This window comes from Rutilus rutilus, assembly GCF_951802725.1.
Source record: "Rutilus rutilus genome assembly, chromosome: 1".
Lineage (NCBI taxonomy): Eukaryota > Metazoa > Chordata > Actinopteri > Cypriniformes > Leuciscidae > Rutilus > Rutilus rutilus.
The window spans coordinates 26671047-26692858 of record NC_140209.1 but is presented as its reverse complement, the minus strand read 5'-3'; the positions used below and the strand labels follow the sequence as shown (position 1 = coordinate 26692858).

Genomic DNA, 21812 nt, shown 5'->3' with positions numbered 1-21812 from the left:
GCTAAACCATTGAACGCTTCCATCATCTGCTTGAACAAAGTGTGAGGTGGGAAAGGCGAGAGAATGGGGCGTCGAACGCACATCAGTGATGGATAGAGATAGCGAACCAACGCCTCTCCCTCACTACACCATCTGTTCTCCTCCTGCCAAGAGAAACATGGGCTTTGTGTGTCGAGGTGGGCGGCCACAATCTTTATCACGATATGAGAGATGGAATACATCACAGAAAGCTGATTTTTACTGGAAATATATGAATGTATATGAAATGTTAAAACATGTGGTAATGACTATTTATTTTCAAGTAAATGAAATACTTGATATCATATTTGACTTTCTTTTTTATTCGGAACTTGACGTACGCAAAGCAGAAGATCAGAAAATAAATTTACTATATAAACTTTATGTATTTGGCAGATGCTTTTTATTTAGTGCATATAAATGCTATTGCAAACAGAATTGTGATTTGGAATTCAAATGCAAGGAAGTAGAATTCATATAAAAATCATATCATTGTTACCAGATTTTTCACTAAGCCTTGAGGATTGAAACTAGATAAAGCTAGATGATAGACTGATTGATGTACGAATGAATGAATGAATGAATGAATGTATGTATGAATTTATAGATGGATGGATGGATGGATGGATAGATAGATTGGCTACAATCTCTGGCTAATGCTGATGATCTGAAATGTCCAAATATCCACTGATTCATCATTCTGTCTCTTCCACTGATTCGTCTGCAAGCGCGTGTGTTAAGCGTTTGTAAATCCACAGCTTTGATGGCATATGCAGCACTCAGAGCGACATGATGCCGTGTGAGGAGCAGGATTATCCGTGAAGATCGTCTCAGTAATCACAGTAGAACAGCCTCGTCCTGACCTGCTGTCATTATTCATCCGCAGCGACAGCATTCACACTCGCGCTTGTTTTCATTCTCCTGCCTCAGTGAATCAATGTGTTAACCAGCTATTCGTTAGGCCTGTCCTGCAATAACATGGATGTGCACTCCTCTGCTTGACAGGCTATTTCCCTGATATATTCCTAAGTCCTTTATTTTGCACATGTATGTTACACTATATTGCCAAAAGTATTGGGACAGCCCTCCAAATCATTGAATTCAGGTGTTCCAATCACTTCTATGGCCACACAAAGCAAGCGCCTAAGCTTGCAGACTGCTACTACAATCATTTGTGAAAGAATCACTCTCAGGAGCTCAGTGAATGCAAGTGTGGTACCATGATAGGTTGCCACCTGTGCAGAAAGTCCATTTGTGAAATTTCCTCACTACTAAATATTCCATGGTCAACTGTTAGTGGTATTATAACAAAGTGGAAGCAATTGGGAACAACAGCAACTCAGCCACGAAGTGGTAGGCCACGTAAAATCACAGAGCAGGGTCAGCACATGCTGAGGCTCACAGTGCGCTTAAGTCGCCAACTTTCTACAGAGTCAATAGCTACAGACCTCCAAACTTCGTGTGGCCTTCAGATTAGCTCAAGAACAGTGCGTAGAGCTTCATGGAATGGGTTTCCATGGCCGAGCAGCTGCATCCAAGCCTTACATCACCAAGTGCAATGCAACGCGTGGGATGCAGTGGTGTAAAGCCCATCGCCACTGGACTCTAGATCAGTGGAGACGTGTTCTCTGGAGTGACGAATCGCGCTTCTCTGTCTGGCAATCCGACGGACGAGTCTGAGTTTGGCAGTTCTCAGGAGAACAGTACTTGCCTGACTGCATTGTGCCAAGTGTAAAGTTTGGTGGAGGGGGGATTATGGTGTGGGGTTGTTTTTCAGGGGTTGGGCTTGGCCCCTTAGTTCCAGTGAAAAGAACTCTCAATGCTTCAGCATACCAAGACATTTTGGACAATTTCATGCTCCCAACTTTGTGGGAACAGTTTGGGGATGTTCCTGTTCCAACATGACTGTGCACCAGTGCACAAAGCAAGGTCCATAAAGACATTGGTGAGTCTTGACCTCAACCCGATAGAACACCTTTGGGATGAATTAGAGCGGAGACTGCGATCCAGGCCTTCTCGTCCAACATCAGTGTCTGACCTCACAAATGCACTTCTAGAAGAATGGCCAAAAATTCCCATATACACACTCCTAAACCTTGTGGAAAGTCTTCCTAGAAGAGTTGAAGCTGTTAAGGGTGGGCCAACTCCATATTAATCCCTACGGATTAAGAATGGGATGTCATTAAAGTTCATGTGCATGTAAAGGCAGGCGTCCCAAAACCTTTGGCAATATAGTGTATGAGCAAACTCTTCTTCTTGTCATCTGAATGCCTGACCTCCAGTGAAGTGTAGAATATGCAAGCATGTATTTTCAGTGGTATTTTTAGAGTTACGGGGGGTATTTGTCTGTCAAACAAATGTCATTCACCAGTGAAATCATGTCTGCGTGTTTTTCACGCATCAGAGTGCGCTGCAGAGTGACTTTGGTGTGACCTGGAAAATTTGTTGTCATTAAAAGCCAGAGGAAGTTTTAACCGTCGACTACTGTGTCCTTCCAGACGTGGTCTGAGAGCGCAGCGTCCCAGAAGAGAGTCTGATCCCAGACCCTCGTCCTCTTCCCTGGATAATGGCAGCGTTTAGGTCACCTTGGAGTCCGTGAGCCGCAGACGAACGGATTAGTTTGACTCCATATGGATTCATGCTCCACCATCTGCATTAAGAGCTGGACACATTCTACAACATTGTGAAGAAGTCATCAAAGTAATTTCACATTGTTGACCACCGATCAAGTTTTCCTAATTTCAACTCTTTTTGAGAGAGGAGTCTGTTTTATTATTTCCCTGAGGGAATGCTTTCATGCCGCAGCTCATTATTAAATATATAATGTATGCTGTTTCTTTTCCAGGAAAAAGTATTTCATTTTGCATTTATTTTTTTTCTAAACAGGCTCCTCCAAAACAATCAGTGTCGATACTGGCCGAACGAGCCAATTTCCCCTCATTAAATAATCTCTCCAGCCATCCTCTTTAATGAATAACAGATGTGCTCTGATCTCTCAGGAGGGATTTGGACGAAGCGCCAGTCATCAGGAGAGACAGAGCTGCCAAAACCAAACGCCAGTGACCAACACATGAGAACCACACTGAAACATCTCACTCATTAAATTACTTTTCTATCTATCTATCTATCTATCTATCTATCTATCTATCTATCTATCTATCTATCTATCTATCTATCTATCTATCTATCTATCTATCTATCTATCTATCTATCTATACTGAACAAAATTATAAACGCAACACTTTTGTTTTTGCCCCCATTTTTCATGAGCTGAACTCAAAGATCTAAGACTTGTTCTATGTGCACAACAATGGGCCTCAGTATCTCGTCACGTTATCTCTGGTCATTCAAAATGCCATCAATAAAATGCACCTGTGTTCGTTGTACATAACATACGCCTGCCCATACCATAACCCCACCGCCACCATGGGCCACTCGATCCACAACGCTGACATCAGCAAACCGCTCACCCACACAACGCCATACACGCTGTCTGCCATCTGCCCTGTAACAATGAAAACCGGGATTCATCCGTGAAGAGAACACCTCTCCAAAGACGGTTTCTGACAGTTTGTGCAGAAATTATTTGGTTTTGCAAACCGATTGTTGTAGCAGCTGTCCGGGTGGCTGGTCTCAGACGTTCTTGGAGGTGAAGATGCTGGATGTGGAGGTCCTGGGCAGGTGTGGTTACACGTGGTCTGCGGTTGTGAGGCTGGTTGGATGTACTGCCAAATTCTCTGAAACGCCTTTGGAGACGGCTTATGGTAGAGAAATGAACATTCAATTCACAGGACACAGCTCTGGTGGACATTGCTGCAGTCAGCATGCCAATTGCACGCTCCCTCAAAACTTGCGACATCTGTGGCATTGTGCTGTGTGATAAAACTGCACATTTTAGAGTGGCCTTTTATTGTGGCCAGCCTAAGGCACACCTGTGCAATAATCATGCTGTCTAATCAGCATCTTGATATGCCACACCTGTGAGGTGGATGGATTATCTTGGTAAAGAAGTTGTCATGATGATGATGGTGTTGTTGCCTGTTATGATGGTGTTGTTGTTGGTGGTTGTTATGATAATGGTGTTATGATGATGATGGTGGTGTTGTTGGTTATTATCATGATGGTGTTGTTGGTTATTATCATGATGGTGTTGTTGGTTGTTATGATAATGATGGTGTTGTTGGTTGTTATGATGATGGTGTTGTTTGTTATTATGATGATGGTGTTTTTGGTTGTTATGATGATGGTGTTGTTGTTGTTGGTTATTATGATGATAGTGTTGTTGGTTGTTATGATGATGATGGTGTTGGTTGTTATGATAATGATGGTGTTGTTGGTTATTATGATGATAGTGTTGTTGGTTGTTGTGATGATGGTGTTGTTGCCTGTTATGATGGTGGTGTTGTTGGTGGTTGTTATGATGATGGTGTTGTTGGTTGTTATGATGATGATGGTGTTGTTGTTGGTTATTATGATGATGGTGGTGTTGGTTGTTATGATGATGATGGTGTTGGTTGTTATGATAATGATGGTGTTGTTGGTTATTATGATGATAGTGTTGTTGGTTGTTGTGATGATGGTGTTGTTGCCTGTTATGATGGTGGTGTTGTTGGTGGTTGTTATGATGATGGTGTTGTTGGTTGTTATGATGATGATGGTGTTGTTGGTTATTATGATGATGGTGGTGTTGGTTGTTATGATGATGATGGTGTTGGTTGTTATGATAATGATGGTGTTGTTGTTGGTTATTATGATGGTGTTGTTGCCTGTTATGATGATGGTGTTGTAGGGTGTTATGATGATGGTGTTGTTGCTGCCTGTTATGATGATGGTGTTGTTGTTGGTTATTATGATGATAGTGTTGTTGGTTGTTATGATGATAGTGTTGTTGGTTGCTGTGATGATGGTGTTGTTGTTGGTTGTTATGATGATGATGATGATGTTGTGGTTGTTATGGTGACACAGTTGTGGGTGGTTTTGGTGTTATCAGCAGTGATGGTAGAATCCTGTCTGTGTGTGACTGTGGTGTTTCCCCCATTATGTGTGTGTGTGTGTGTGTGTGTGTGTGTGTGTGTGTGTGACATCTCGTGCAGTGTGATGAAGTCATTAAGAAGCCATTAGGAAGCCATTAAGATTCATTAAGTGAGCGAGGTGGCGGTGTAGTACAGCGTCGCTGTGTTCCCAGCGTGGAGGAGAGTCTGTTAATCACACACTTTATTACTGGCCTCTGAGTTACAGAGTAAATATTACTCCAGTGAGATCAATGAGAGGCCATCCTAATGAAACACATGCCTGTGTGTATTTAGGAAAGAGACTCTCACACTCACACAATCACTGTCATTGTCTCTAACGCAATAAAACCGAACATTCATTTGCGCTCTCATTCTGTCAAACCACTCGCTCGAGCTTAACACTTGATGAGAGAGACACATTTTGAGACACTTTCTAACAGATGTTTCTGTTTGACAATTAATTATATAGATTGATGACACAAAACCTGTGTGTTTCAATGAAAGGGATTTTCATTCAGTTTCTGGTGTGTTTTTATTAAAAGGTTTAATCAAATATCTAATTTATTGTCCTTTAATCTTCTGAAATGTATCAGAAGCCCCTTTCACACAGAGATTCCGGAAAATACACGGATAAAGTGACCCGGGATTTGACCCGGGTTCATTTGATTTTGGTTCATTCACACTGCCAGTGATTTTCCGGAATCAGAGAGCGCGCGTTCACACTTCACACACAACCCGTGTATGTCCCGGAAAGACACGTGACATCGATGTGACTTGTAATGTCTCAGCAGCGTCTTCAGTTTGCTTATGAGCTGCGATTTCTCTCTCGAGAAACCACGCTTGTGCATTTATTTATCTGATTCGATCATAAAATTGCGCATTTCGTACCGTTTCACAGCTGGCGAACGATCCCGGCTTCAGCGTCATCACTACGACACGGCATTATTACGGCTTTTGTTCACACAGCGCGCGTCCCGGGACTGAACACGGCAATGTTACTAGGTCCCCAACCCGGCATCGATCCCGGCATTAAACCCGGGTCGTGTTTGCGTTCACACAGAAGGCGTTCCGGCAATTTGCCGGCAATTTCCCGGGTTCAATGCGCTGTGTGAAAGGGGCTAGAGTGACATGGCTTTGCTGTGCACAAATAAAACATAGTAGAGTTAGAGTAGTTTCTTAAAAGGATAGTTCAGCCAAAAATGAAAATTCTGTCATTAATTACTCACCCTTGTGTCGTTCCAAACCCGTAAGACTTTCATTCACCTTCAAACACAAATGAAGATATTTTTGATGAAATCTGAGAGCTTTCTGCCCCTCCATTGACAGCTACGCAACTACCACTTTGGCGCTTCAAAAGGTTCATAAAGAGATCGTAAAACTAATCCATATGAATTAAGTCCAAATTTTCTGAAGAGACCCCATTGCTTTATATGATAAACAGATTGAATTTAAGCGTTTATTCACATATAAACATCCCTTTAAGGTGTTGTAATGACTCAGCCCTGTGCATTATAGGTAAATAGGCTGACCTCACACTAAATCAGCGAAGCCCTGTAGAGACGTACCTGTGAGACATCTCGTTCTGACCTCACTCTAACCTCTGAGTGAGCAGGAGGAACTGGTGTGAGAGCAGGTCAAAGGTCAGCACTGCTGCTCAGCACTGTAAAGGTTAGAATGTGCCGTGATGAATCTGAGCACTGGATGTGTGGGTGTTTACATGTGAGTCCTGTGTGTGCGTAAGCTAGTTCTCACTTCATGCACAATTCATGCAAAAAAAAAATATATATATATATACAGTGGGTACGGAAAGTATTCAGACCCCCTTAAATTTTTCACTCTTTGTTATATTGCAGCCATTTGCTAAAAATCATTTAAGTTCTTTTTTTCCCTCATTATTGTACACACAGCACCCTATATTGACAGAAAAACACTGAATTGTTCACATTTTTGCACATTTATTAAAAAAGAAAAACTGAAATATCACACGGTCCTAAGTATTCAGACCCTTTGCTCAGTATTTAGTAGAAGCACCCTTTTGATCTAATACAGCCATGAGTCTTTTTGGGAAAGATGCAACAAGTTTTTCACACCTGGATTTGGGTATCCTCTGCCATTCCTCCTTGCAGATCCTCTCCAGTTCTTTCAGGTTGGATGGTAAACGTTGGTGGACAGCCATTTTCAGGTCTCTCCAGAGATGCTCAATTGGGTTTAAGTCAGGGCTCTGGCTGGGCCATTCAAGAACAGTCACGGAGTTGTTGTGAAGCCACTCCTTCGTTATTTTAGCTGTGTGCTTAGGGTCATTGTCTTGTTGGAAGGTGAACCTTCGGCCCAGTCTGAGGTCCAGAGCACTCTGGAGAAGGTTTTCGTCCAGGATATCCATGTACTTGGCCGCATTCATCTTTCCCTCGATTGCAACCAGTCGTCCTGTCCCTGCAGCTGAAAAACACCCCCACAGCATGATGCTGCCACCACCATGCTTCACTGTTAAGACTGTATTGGACAGGTGATGAGCAGTGCCTGGTTTTCTCCACACATACCGCTTAGAATTAAGGCCAAAAAGTTCTATCTTGGTCTCATCAGACCAGATAATCTTATTTATCACCATCTTGGAGTCCTTCAGGTGTGCTTTCATGTGTCTTGCACTGAGGAGAAGCTTCCGTCAGGTCACTCTGCCATAAAGCCCCGTCTGGTGGATGGCTGCAGTGATGGTTGACTTACTACAACTTTCTCCCATCTCCCGACTGCATCTCTGGAGCTCAGCCACAGTGATCTTTGGGTTCTTCTTTACCTCTCTCACCAAGGCTCTTCTCCCCCGATAGCTCAGTTTGGCCGGACGGCCAGCTCTAGGAAGGGTTCTGGTCGTCCCAAACGTCTTCCATTTAAGGATTATGGAGGCCACTGTGCTCTTAGGAACCTTAAGTGCAGCAGAATTTTTTTTGTGACCTTGGCCAGATCTGTGCCTTGCCACAATTCTGTCTCTGAGCTCTTCAGGCAGTTCCTTTGACCTCATTCATGATTCTCATTTGCTCTGACATGCACTGTGAGCTGTAAGGTCTTATATAGACAGGTGTGTGGCTTTCCTAATCAAGTCCAATCAGTATAATCAAACACAGCTGGACTCAAATGAAGGTGTAGAACCATCTCAAGGATGATCAGAAGAAATGGACAGCACCTGAGTTAAATATATGAGTGTCACAGCAAAGGGTCTGAATACTTAGGACCATGTGATATTTCAGGTTTTCTTTTTTAATAAATGTGCAAAAATGTCAACAATTCTGTGTTTTTCTGTCAATATGGGGTGCTGTGTGTACAATAATAAAAAATAAAAAAAAGACCTTAAATGATTTTAGCAAATGGCTGCAATATAACAAAGAGTGAAAAATTTAAGGGGGTCTGAATACTTTCCGTACCCACTGTATATATATATATATTTACTATATGTATTTGTGGCTATCAGGGCTTTCCCACCGTCCTCACTCTGTTCCCACAGCTCTCGGCCCCACCCTGCTTGCCACAGTATTATTGTAGAACACATTATACTAAAACACATACTATTTATACTAAACCACATATTATTTAATTCAATTCAGTATGCCAGCCAATCAGAAAAGTCCTTTATGATGTCATAGTGTCATGACATTATGTCACTTGGACTTGGTTTGCATGTGACCGTTTAAACTCACTGATTTCTTAACTGTAATTCTGCGGTGTGTAGCAGGATCTGTTAACCTCTTCGCTTGTCTGTGTGTTGGTTTGGAGTTTGGAGAGGTTTTCAGCGCCTGTGGAGTCTCTCTCTCTGGTGCTGTGGCTCGGTTGGCACTGCCGGGCCGTCGACTGGCCAACAGCTCTGTCTTTTCCGGCCCGTGTGATGACTGGCACAGAGAGAGGCTGACAGCAGGCACGGAGGACAAACCAATGTTTTGCTGCACACAAACACATGGAAACACAGGCAAGGAGACAGATACAGGAGTGTACACAGGACAAGAACAGTCTTTAATACTCAGATTAGTGTTGTGTGTTTAGATTAAACTGGAGATTATTTCTGCTAAATGTAGCAGTTTGTCATTGCAAAGATAAATGTCATCCTTGATGAATGAATGCACCTGTTTAGTGTCCACACATCACTGAGGCTGAGTCCCAATTCGCCTACTTATACTACGACCTAAAAGTATGTACTTTTTTTGTGAGGAAAAAGTACATACTTTTGAGTGTGTAGCAAAAGAGTATGCACATTCTGGGACATACTTCGATGACGTCATGCAACGTGAACGAGAACGTGGTTGCCTAGTTACGCACACCATGACTGTTAACAAAACAGTTTACATTTCATTCATTCTTATATGTCCAATATAACTGTATTTACTATTCCCATCTTTTTTTTCCTCATAGTTTTTTCCAAAATACATTTACAATCTGTCCTACCAAATTGAGGAGTGAAGCAGGCTGTCGTCGTAGATCAACCGAAACGCAGGTCGTTTGTGAGGCGGCTGGTTCTGACGTTCATGTGCAATGTGTGTAACGAAAGCTAAAATATTTAAAGTTTATAGTATAACTATTGTTTAACGTATTTTATACTTATGTATAATACTCAAAAATACCCCAATGAAAATGAACCATGCTTTTACTATAGTAAAAGTGTAGTAATCATGTTTCTTTGGTTGGATTGATAAAGTTAACATTTGTACAGCCACAGTATTACTACAAATAAGTCAGTGTGGTTAAACTATGGTTAGTGTAGTAAAAGGTGTTTATTTTCATAAGGGTTTATAGTAAGGTAACTATCATAATAATCACAGACAGAAACATCAGAAGAAATACATTAAAAAAAGACACTTGCATGACACCGTACTTTTTATTTCATCGGACCCTACAAGATAAACACGGTACTTTTTGGCACAACATAACCCCATTAATATTACGAGACAATAAAATATGACTTTAATAAGGGTTCAACATTTGAATTCTTACACTTAAAAACTGAGGGCTGTGATATAAATTTTACATTTAGATGTGTTCTTTTACTTTTAGATGTGTTTTTACTTTTAGAAGTGTACAGCTTGTATTAACATCTTTCACTTTATTTTTACTCATGAGCATTTAAAGAGATATATTCATATAAGCTAAAGCACGTTATTAAAGATGTGTAATCAAGTGTTTAGAAAAGCATAAGTTAAGACAAGCTTGCAGGGACAAAATGTTTTGAGTTATAGGAGACTTAGTAGCAAAGAGACTAAGAGTACTCAAGTGACCTATTGTTGGACTTCAAGTGTGAAAATATGTGCGCAGCTCAGATCAAAATAAAGATAGACAAAAGGTGTGAATTTTGAGCAGCAGCTAAAAACAGGAAGTTGTATCTAGCCACGATATTATTCTGTCTAAGATATAATTTATGCCAGACAAAGATTTTGAGATGTATCCTTTTAAGGTAACGAAGGCGATCTTTTGAGAAAACCAGGATGTGTTTTGTGTATATAAGCTGGGCAAAAAGCAGAAGTCGGGGCCTTCTCATACCAGATGCGTTCTGTATGTGCATGTCAATTTCTTGCAAGAAATAAAGATCTTTATTAACCTTTGAGATGTCCTACTGTCTTACAATTATTATTTAAAGTTGAGAAAGAATTTCCACGACAGGGCGAATCTCCGCGGCTGCATCCAGCTGCCATGTTTACATCACCATAGATACCACCATCACCACAAAGCTCCTCCCTCCCGCACGCAATGGGTTGTGGGCAATATTAGCCGTTAGAGTGTGCATTGATCTGCACTTCGAATTCTAACCGGAAATAGTAGACCATCCGGGTATCTTTGGAATACTCTTTTCAACATACTACGATTTGGGACGTACTAATTCTAGTTTCGCATACTATTTAGGACGGATAGTATGCGAATTGGAACTCAGCATGAGATTCTCAGGGTTAAGCAGGATTTTCAACCAATGAGATTTCAAAGTGGGTGTGGCTACCAGGTGCAACCAAGTTGGTCGATGACAGTGTCATTTTTATATTAGTAATTTTGTTGTGTGTTTTTGTCATTTTTAATGAAATTTATGTATGTCTATATAGTTTTTATTTCAGTTTTAGTTTTAGTTATTTGAGTTATTTTAGTACATGGAGTTAAACTAAATGAAAATGAGAAATGTTGCCTAGACAACTAGCTGAAATATAATAAGTTTAAGTTTTATTATATTTTATTTCATTTCTAGTAACACATTTGTGTTTTTTACATTTTCAGTTACACACACACAGTGTGTGTGTGTGTGTGTGTGTGTGTGAAATAGATTTAATTATTATTAGACATGTTGAAAATATGAAATATTAATATTTTTTATATACACAAAGTAATTTATTAGTCTAACTGTAGCTGTTTATGGTTGCCAAGCAACATGACCTTAAAGATCATTTTGTGAACAAAGGATTAATGGGTTATAATAAAGTTCAGCTTCTCAATGGTTATCTTATAAAAGATTGGAATGTGGCTCATCTAGTTGTTACTGTTATTAAAAGTACCTTATTAAAGTAAATACTCCTCTAGTTGTGTTTCCTCCATATTTATGCCTTCTGTAATTGAACAGCTTCACAATAAGTATAATTATCCAGTACCTGACTGCCTTACAAATGAATCTATTTTTGGAATAGCTGAACCAAAAAATTAATATTTAACACAGACTTTTTATGACCTTCCACTCTGGTTTTGTTCATTTCATCTGTCACAACAACACAGCTTTAGATCTGCTCTGCGCTGACTGGATCTGTTTGTCATTTAATTATAATTCAATTAAGTACTGGCGTTGCCATGGCAGTGTTATTTTAGATAATTAACTCAGCATATGATCAACATCAGCATCGGATCTGATTCGAGTCGTGAAAACACGAGACGTAACTACTACCATCCGTTATCTTTTTTTAATAGTTTGACTGTCTTTTGTTTTTTATTTTTACTCAAGTAGGATATTTTATAATGTAAAGCTGTTTGTTATGAATAATCTGATCTTAAAGGCCCCCTGAAGTGCTTTGAAACTGGCAGCATTATTCGTGCTGCGGCGGTTCGCGTGACACTAACGTGAAACCAGACTTCATTCGCCCGATGGAAAGCATGTTTACAGTGTCTGAATTGTTTCCTATCCCCTATATAGTGCACTATGTGCCATTCACCATGTAGATAATAGTAAATGTGTGAACAAGTGACCGACAGCGACTATTTATAATGTAGGGGGCGGAGTTTCAGATTCTAGAGAGGATTTGATTGGACAGAAAATCTGACGAGAAGCTGAAGTACAGAGTGATGTCATCAAAATCATTGATCCATATTGATGTTTATATCTTCTAAATGTGAATTTTGTAATTGTTTTGGAGCACACCAGCTTATAGATAACAGTACGGCTAACATATTCATACTAAAAGCCAAAAAAATTTGATTTTGATTTCATGGGGACTTTAATTCACTGGATTGATAACCTTAAGATTGTTAAAATAGGCCTTCACAAACAATATTTTTTTATATTGTTGTACTCATAAAAGAGTGTAATTATATGATGTTAGCATGTAAGATGGGTACTCTAATGCTGGAGAGCTTCGGGAAACACAAACTTCTTGATTCCTCTCTTTGAAATGATCCTCCGGTCGTCTCCTGCAGGGAAATCAGGTCGTATTTTCCAGCAGAGTGTTTCGGGAGCGTGATTTAGTGCTGCACGCAGCTTTGGATGAGTGTATTTTTAGTGTAGCGGCTGATAATGAACATTGACTCCCACTGACTCTCTACACACCAGAGACAGAACTGGGGTGGCTAATTAACGCCTTATGTAATTTCTCTGACCGACCGTGGAGCAACAGCGAAAAGACGAGCGATAAATTAACCGCTGATTGACTGTGAGATCTTCACTCGGCACGGCGGGAAACTCTTTATTCTGCTCTGAGGTGAATAAACGGCCACACGCTTTGACTGAGAAATACTGAGTTTTTATTTCAGCCCTCAAATTCTTTAAAGGGGACCTATTATGCCCATTTTTACAAGTTGTCACATTAATCTCAGTTGAAAAGTTAAGTTATCAGAATGTGTCTGTGAAGATTCAGCTCAAAAACCCCACAGATGATTTATTATACCATGTAGTAAATTCCCATTTTTGAGTGGAAGGAAAAACATGCTGTTTTTGTGCATGTATCTTTAAATGCAAATGAGCTGCTGATCCCCGCCCCCCTTTCCAGAAGAGGGCGGAGCCTTTACAGCTCCTGCCTCGGATAACTCTGACAGAAACTAAAACATCTGTTTGGTTTTGATTATCATCTTGATCGCGGTCACTCTTACGTGACATTGCAGTTCTTCATCATCATGAAAGTTTATTATCTGCATGTGTTTTAAAGCCACATCAGTCTAAACTTCTGATATATGGTTTTCTGAGCGCACACACCCAAAACACGCACACAGAAAGCTGATGTCAGACGGCGCGTCCCGTAAGTATTAAATTAAGTTCTCTTTCACTTCTTATTGCACTTAAACTGAACAAAAACACACAAAGTTCACATAAACACAGTCGGTTATGTCTGTGAATGTAAACAGCGAGTAAAGAAATTGCATGTGTATATTAGATCTGTGTATTAAGGTGAAAGCAGCACAATATACAGTACCTAATGCTATATATGCTGTTATTATGAATCAAACAACAAAAGAAAAACAGAAAATCACTCGCTGCTCTTGACTGAATAACATTAGTAGCTTTAATAAGAATATATTTCTTATTTGAATGCTGCTGTTAAATGCTCTGGTGAGGAGATAAATATGGCGGACTGTGTACAGCTCACTGAGGGGAGGAGCTAAGCTAATAGGGCGGAGTCCATCAGAAGTCGTGGGCGGAGCCTGTGCAATGTGACATCACAAATGCTAGAATCTGCAAATGGCTTGTTCTGAGACACTGCTTGTGATTTATGGGGATTTAAAAAAAAGGAGTGGGAGCTATTTTTACCATTATAGGGTGGATGTGTACAAACACTGTCATTTACATGTACATTTAATCATTTAGCAGGGGCTTTTATCCAAAGGGACTTACAAATGAGGAGAGCAATAGAAGCAGTTAAACTAGCAATAGGACAACAATATGACCCTTCCCAGTTTATACTAACGCAATGTGAGTCTGTCGACACACATTTATGTTCAAACACCAAGAGAATTCTGCATAATAGGTCCGCTTTAAAGATGTTCAGATAGTTTCTGGTGTCTGTGGTTGATAGTTTGACCTGCTGAATCACTGTGACTCGGACGCTTTCAGAACATTGACATGGGGTGCGTTTCCCAAAAGCTTTGTTAGCCAATATGGTCACAATTTCCATTGAACTCTATTGGTAACGATGGAACTTGCGACCATGGTTGGCTTTGGGAAACGCACATCTGATCTGTTTGTTGGAGATGTCATCTTCTGACTCAACAAATTATGAGGGCGGGACTTTCTGTTTGATTGACAGATATAAGATATTTAACAGAGAATCGATTATTTAACAGGATTAGCCTACTCATTGACTTTGGAAACATCACACTTTTAATGAACTTAAAAATAATATTCTTTCTAACATTGGAGTTCCTTGAACTAAAAAAAAAAAAAAAAAGAACAATTCTTGAAAGAAATTGAAATTATTTACTTTCTTAGTATGTGGTATTTTTTGAGCACGACACATTAGTGTTTTTCTCAAAGATAAAATGTTTTCACAATTTTCTTTTACGATCCAGTCAAATCCCAATGATTATGAGGATCATTACTGACATTAGACCCGCAATAAAAGACATCAGCATCAGTGCTGGTGTTAACTTCATATAGCGCTATAAACATATACACGAGAAGCCATTACCCTCATCAAAGCACAGCAGGAAAAATCAATACACTATCATTTTATCTTCCTCCCATACAATGAAGGACGAGACATCTAATATAGGCTACGTGTCATTCTGAGTAAGTCAAACTGTTGCAATTTGATCTGTAATGTGAGATCATATTCATGTAAAGCATTGTTGCATGAAATTTCCCATGTCTTTTGTGATTGTCATATTGTACAACATAATTGAGTAAAAGCCAAGGCAGACAGTCCAACATCAATAGTCTTTGTCATCTAGAATGCAAAATGTATTGATTTATGTTGCATTTGACGAGCTGATATGAACATTTCTAATTGAACTCTTATTAGTTCTTCATTAGATGGCCGTCATAGGAGCGACCCAACATTCAACACTTCTTTCACGGCAAAGATTCACATTATGTCGTTGAGCAAGTGCACTAAACAATTCAAGACTGATTATTTTGCCATACGTTAACAAAAATACTCGTTGAAGACTCATATCATGTGCAGCCAGCTTTTGTCTTTAGATTAAACCAACATCCCAGAAACCATTTCATGTCTTTCATGAACATCCGGATCGATTCACTGGCACTGGCGGAGCAGCTATTTGATCCGATTGGATAATCATCTGTATGATGGCCCGATCTAATCGATGAAACTGCTATCAGGACTAAAGACATGGTCTGTTTTTAGGGTTCCTGCTTGTAATTCTCGCTTGTTGTGGTTTTGTAGATCTTTAAACACCTATACGGTTGGTATCTTCGTTCATTTATTTACTTTATTTATAGAGGTCATTTGCAAATTAGCATAATTGCTCTAGCCTCCCCAAATGTTAATGAAGAGCATATTTTAACCTTCTGTTGTATGGGCTGATTTGAATATATGAATTTACAATTGATGATGCCAATAGGCCTGTGTTCTCAGGAATACTGTGTTTCCCAGCAGAAGGATCCGGGTTTCACACTCATGCTGAGATGTTTTCACACACACATTGCTGGTGTGATATAGCTAAGATCCCTGCAGAGAAAGAAATAGAGAAACCTGTGTAAACGGACGCTCACGTCACTGTCTGGCTTTACAAGTTGATGATTGATCTGTCCAAACCTGCTCTGATCCAAAACCAAATGAGATGCTGGACAGAAAGAAGCTCCCTATGTAGACTGTATATCTGCTCACTGGTTATTATAACAGATCCAGTATCATCCTACTTCTCTTGCTGCTCATTTCTGCCTCTCTTTGGCTGAGTTTGAACAGATTGAGTTTTATTTCTCCTCCAACAGACTTGAAACTTGTTGAAGTTCATCTAATGATCTGTGTGTCTAATTTAGACACAGCCATGAAAGTTTCTGGCTTCTTTCCTTTTTCTCTACGAGCTAATGAGTTTAGCTCCCTGGACGGATATGCAGTTTTAATTTGACAATTGGCAGCCAGATTGCAAACGAATCACTAAAAAAACACGTTAGTTTCCCTCAAGACGACAGCATTATGCAACAACCTAAGGTAATGCACGGAAACTTGAGCGAGGAAAAGATGCTTGAATGATAAAGTTTATGAGTTAGAAGAGCAATGAGTCTGTGAGAAAGAGAGAAGCTTTAGACCTTCATAGCATAATGTTGAATTAGTTTCAGTGTCTGCCACTGTTGTACTGTATGTTAGCAGTCATGAAATGACACTGACACTTCTAAAATGATGTGTGTTGGAGAAGAGTTGGAACCGGTGTTGGGAGTAACATCAGATTACTTTTTTCAAGTAACTAGTAAAGTAATGCATTTACAACAAAATATCAAAAAAGTTACACAAACCTGCTATAATTAAATGTTAAATGAAACAAATATACTTTATGTATTTAATCTCACTTTATTAACCAATGTCGATGATCCAATTCAACCATAATAATAAGCAAAAATGACTGTAAAAATGAAAGTGTTGAACTTTCTTCTTCCGTGTCCTATATATCTGCAACAGCAGCACAGCTCACAGGTTTGCTTGAGCTGCACCCTCTAGTGTACAGGCGTGAATTTGCATTTCCTTTTGCATTTGCACTTTTAGTGTGAAAAATGTACATTTGCCAAAAATGTAACTTATTTTGTTATTAAAAAACAATCAACCAAGCCCAGGTGAGAAAAAGTAACGCAAAAGTAATGTAACACAGTAACACAGTTACTTTTTTAGGCAGTAACACAATATTGTAATGCATTACTTTTAAAAGTAACTTTCCCTAATACTAGTTGGAACTAAACTCTGCAGGGCTGCCGCCCTCCAAGAACTGAGTTTTGCACCCCTGATCTAAACATTGACACTGTCCGAAATCGAATACGTGCCTACTATATAGTATGCAGATAAACAGATCTGAAAACATAGTATTTGAAAAACAGTAGGCGAAAAGTCCCCGGATAGCCTACTACTTCCTGTTAGATTCTGGAGTGTGCATTCAATGGACACTTTACTATCTTATGAGGCCATGGCAGAGGATTTATGAATGGCAGTGAAGCGACACAACTGACGCTGGTAGGTCACATGACAGTAACAACATGGTGGATGTGTATTATATATATTCATACAATATAGAACATGCTTTTTTAACGCAAAACGAGTTCAAATTCAAATGTAGTACCTACTCAGACAGTATGCGATTTGGACACCGTTTTGTAAATCCGCTAGGAACTAGTGTCACAGAAACTACATACTTTAAATTTAACTCTTTCCCCGCTAGCGTTTTCTTTTGTTATTTTGGTAACATTACGCAGTTTTGATTTTGACAGTGTTACATTATTTTATATATGCATCTACTTACATATGATATGCTTGTTTCTGCTTCTTCTTTGCGTGTGTTTTGATCAGGAGATTATGTACTCTTTCAGAAGATGTGCCATAGCGCCCCCTACCATATAACAGTGAAAACACGGAAAGCTGGAAAATTTCGTCAGCGGCTGGGAAGCGTTTTCTCACAAACGACAGAAAATTACGTCAATGGTGGGGAAAGAGTTAAGATTTAGATATTTATACTGGAAAACAAGATAAACATACTAAGTAAGAAAATCATCTTTTGTAGTGTAGACTCACATCACATCAAAATGACTGCAGGATTTGACCTCTTTCACCATATTCATCGTTCATTCAGTCACAGTCTAACCTGAAGTCTGGCCTCTGGACATCCGCAGTGTTGTTAGTATTCTGATGACCCTCGGGCGACACCGTGACTCTGGTTACAGGGCCAAAGATCAAGACATGATTGAATTACCTGCTCATCTGGATAAAAAGACACGCTCCCCATCGGCCTTCTTATGTCATCTCTGAATCCGACATGTGAAGCACTTTGAGCTGCACTATATTTGATTTTAATGAAAAGTATAAAAAACTATTACAGTATATTACTATATATATGTATATATATGTATATATATAATAAAACATTAAACTATATATATATATATAGTTTAATGTTTTATTAATTTTCATGACTTTTCCTGATCTATAAAACACTTTTAAAATTAGGTTTCATCATATATATTCAGGTTTTTACAGTGTGAATTCTGGTTCAAAGCAAAAAGAAATCAGTTGGTTTGCCTGTTAATTATTTTAAGTCATGTTGAAAACATCAACTTTGAGAAACACTGTTTTAGATGTTTGCCTTCTGTTTAAACATTCACAATTGGACAGGTTTCATGTATGAAAGTGGATAGTGAGTTTGAGACTGACCCATGAATGCTGATATCAAAAAGACTCTCTTTAGCTTGTTGTTGCAAATGATCACTAACGAACAGATATAAAGCATGAAAAACACTGAGTTCCTGATGCTGTTTTGGGTCAGAGGATGTTGCTCTGTGCTTGATTTGTTTATGTAAATTTTGGCAGTAAAAGTTTTTACACACATAAGCACATTCAGAATCAGAGCCGCTCTAATTGTACCTCAGAGTGCTAATAAATACACGCATGAATAATGCAAACGCTGAGTGAGACAGAATTGGCCGCCGCTCAAAACTCCCCGAATTACAGGATGAGAACGAACAGAGCAGATCTGTGGAAATAGATTCACTTATCCAGTGTTTCAGGAGGATGATGAGACCCAAATGATGGTGGTGAGAATCCCTGAGTCATGTTTGGTCGAAAGGCCACGGATAAAGACATTGTGATCACGGGAAACGTGATTTTTCATGATCATTTCTAATCAAACGAGGTTGATTTAATGTAACTGCAAAAGTCCATCCAGAATTTGATATTATTCACTCATATATATAGTTTTAGTTTCAGTTATAACCATAATAACCCTGGTCCCAGATCCAGACTTGAAATCTTGAAAATTCATCATCAAATATTATTAAATTATATTATTATAAAACTATGATAATGTAGGCAAAGACAGAAATAAGCATGAATAATTTCAATGTTTATTTGTGTATTATAATTTATTTTCATTTTTACACAAATAACGACCATCTGTTCTGGCATCATTTACAACACACCAAACTATCGTCATCCCCTTAGTAGAACAGGGTAAATATCACTTTATTTATTTATTTAGATAAAAGTAATTTATTAATCATCAAGATAAATATCTCTAATTTATTAATTAATCAAGATACATATTTATTTATGTATAAAGATAAATATAATTTATTTATTTATCAAGATGAATATCTCTTATTTATCAAATATCACTTTATTTGTTTTATGTATTTATGTATTTATTTATTTATCCATCTATCAAGATAAATATTACTTTGTTTGTTTGTTTGTTTGTTTGTTTATTTATCCATCTATCAAGATAAATATAACTTTGTTTGTTTGTTAATTTATTTATCTATCTATCAAGAGAAATATCACTTTACTATTTATCAAGATACATATTACTTGTTTGTTTATTGTTTGTTTGTGCTTTATTTCAAGATGCAAGATCCTAGCTATGAAAATTACCATTTGCTAATACAAATGTACACAACAGAGGTCATTTAAATATGGAGGACCTTGACTGTACAGTTAGTGGACTTCAGGGGGAAAATGGTACAAATAGTCATTAGTGGCAGTATTTTAATTAAAATATTTTATTGAGTATATTTTGTGTGGTATTAAATGTATCACAGTCCGTTTAGATGATCTATTAAAGTCCCCATGAAATCAGAAATGATTCTTTTTTTTTTTGGCTTTTAGTATGAATATGTTTGCCTTCTGTTATCTATAAGCTAGTGTGCTCCAAAACAATGACAAAATTAGCATTTAGAAGAAATAAGCGTTCAAAACTTAGTCTCTCACTTCCGCCAATATGGATCAGTCATTTTGATGACATAATTCTGCACTTCAGCTTCTCGTCAGATTTTCTGTCCAATCAAATGCTCTCTAGAGTCTGAAGCACCGCCTCCTACATAAAAAATAGACGCTGAAGCTGCGACTGAAATCAGTCACACTTTCACTATTATCTACATGGTGAATGGCACATAGTGCACTATATAGGGGATAGGGAACAATTCAGACAGTGTAAATATGCTTTCCATTGGGACGAATGAAGACTGGTTTCACGTTAGTGTCACGCGATCATATATCATAGAGTCGCCACAGACCAGAAAACGTATCGGACCCATTTGAATTCTGCACAAAATGATGTATTTTAAAGCGATATGGAGGAGATTAGGAGGAGAAACGGTTAGAGGTTATGAGTAAACTGTGGCTTTACTAAGCTCAACGGCTCTGGCTTTGTTTTGATATAAACAAAACGCTATTGGTTGTTATTTTTTTTCAAAAGGGGGAGGAGCTGTTCGATATGCCCCGCCCTCTCTTACTGATTGTTTCAGTGGAAATGACATCAGCACATTGAATAATGCTGCATGTTTCAAGGCACTTCAGTGGGCCTTTAACCTGTATCGGTGCGCTCGTGTGGACCGGCACACCCGTCACTGCGGGCCGAACTCATTAAGCACGACAGAAGAAGCTGGATCAGAAGTTCAGACAAGTCTTTGGTGTGTGTGTGTGTGTGTGTGTGTGTAATTTTAGCTGCTCCGGGCGGAACACAAATAAACAAGCAGGGAGTGTTGTAAAACAAAAAAACAGATTTAATTAGCTTGTTAAGACGGGTTTGGAGCGCACGGACGCACATTCACTCGCGTTTCCCTTCCAATCACTCTGTCTTTGATGCGTCTTACGACTTTCACCCAGTTAGAAATGTTTGTGTTCTGGTAGTGTTTTCAGAGGCTAGTTTTATTTTAAGTGACGTGACGTGAAGACCAAGTAAGGTAACTCGTACTCTGAATTTGTCCTCTGCATTTAACCCATCCAAGTTAGTGCACACACATTAGGAGTAGTGAGAAGTGAACACACAGACACACACCCGAAGCCATGGCCATTTTTGTTCCCAGAATGTTCTTCTAAAAGAATAACATTCTCTTAATACATTCTAAAATTATCTTTAGTGATAACATTGTTAGAACATTATCCGCTAACATTCTTCTGATCAGATGATGTTGGCTGCTTGTTCGTGATACATATATAATTATCACTTAGTGCTCTGATTCACTGATCTCATCCAGTAGATAATCTTTGATTATAGAGGTGTTATTCATTTTATGTGGTTTATTATAATACACCTGTGATCATGCAGTCTTTTTTAAGGAACACGCAGACATCAAGAATCAGCGTATGAATCTCAATAATGGTGACATGCTTCATGCTGCAATGCATTCTGGGCGCATCATACAAAACTCACCCATGGCTCCCAGAATGCATTGCGGCATGAAGCAATGTCACTGTCCGAGCGTCTAATAGATGCAGGATTTCAAAATGTTTAGTGTACAATGCATTAAAATACTTTAGATTATCTGATTAAAACACTGCTGGATCTCATGCTGGAATATTATCACAGGTCTATTATAATCAATCACGTGAAATTAACAAAATCTATAGTTTCTGGATGAGTCAGTGAATCAGACCATAAATGATGATTATAGTTTTATCCCCATATAGCCAATATCTTCTG

At 38.8% G+C, this 21812-nt stretch overlaps 1 protein-coding gene across 2 annotated transcripts in view; it reads left to right on the top strand.

The window, feature by feature from the left end:
- The window catches only part of rbfox3b (RNA binding fox-1 homolog 3b), a 309370-nt gene that overhangs the window by 54131 nt on the left and 233427 nt on the right, over positions 1-21812 (top strand). The window lies entirely within an intron of this gene.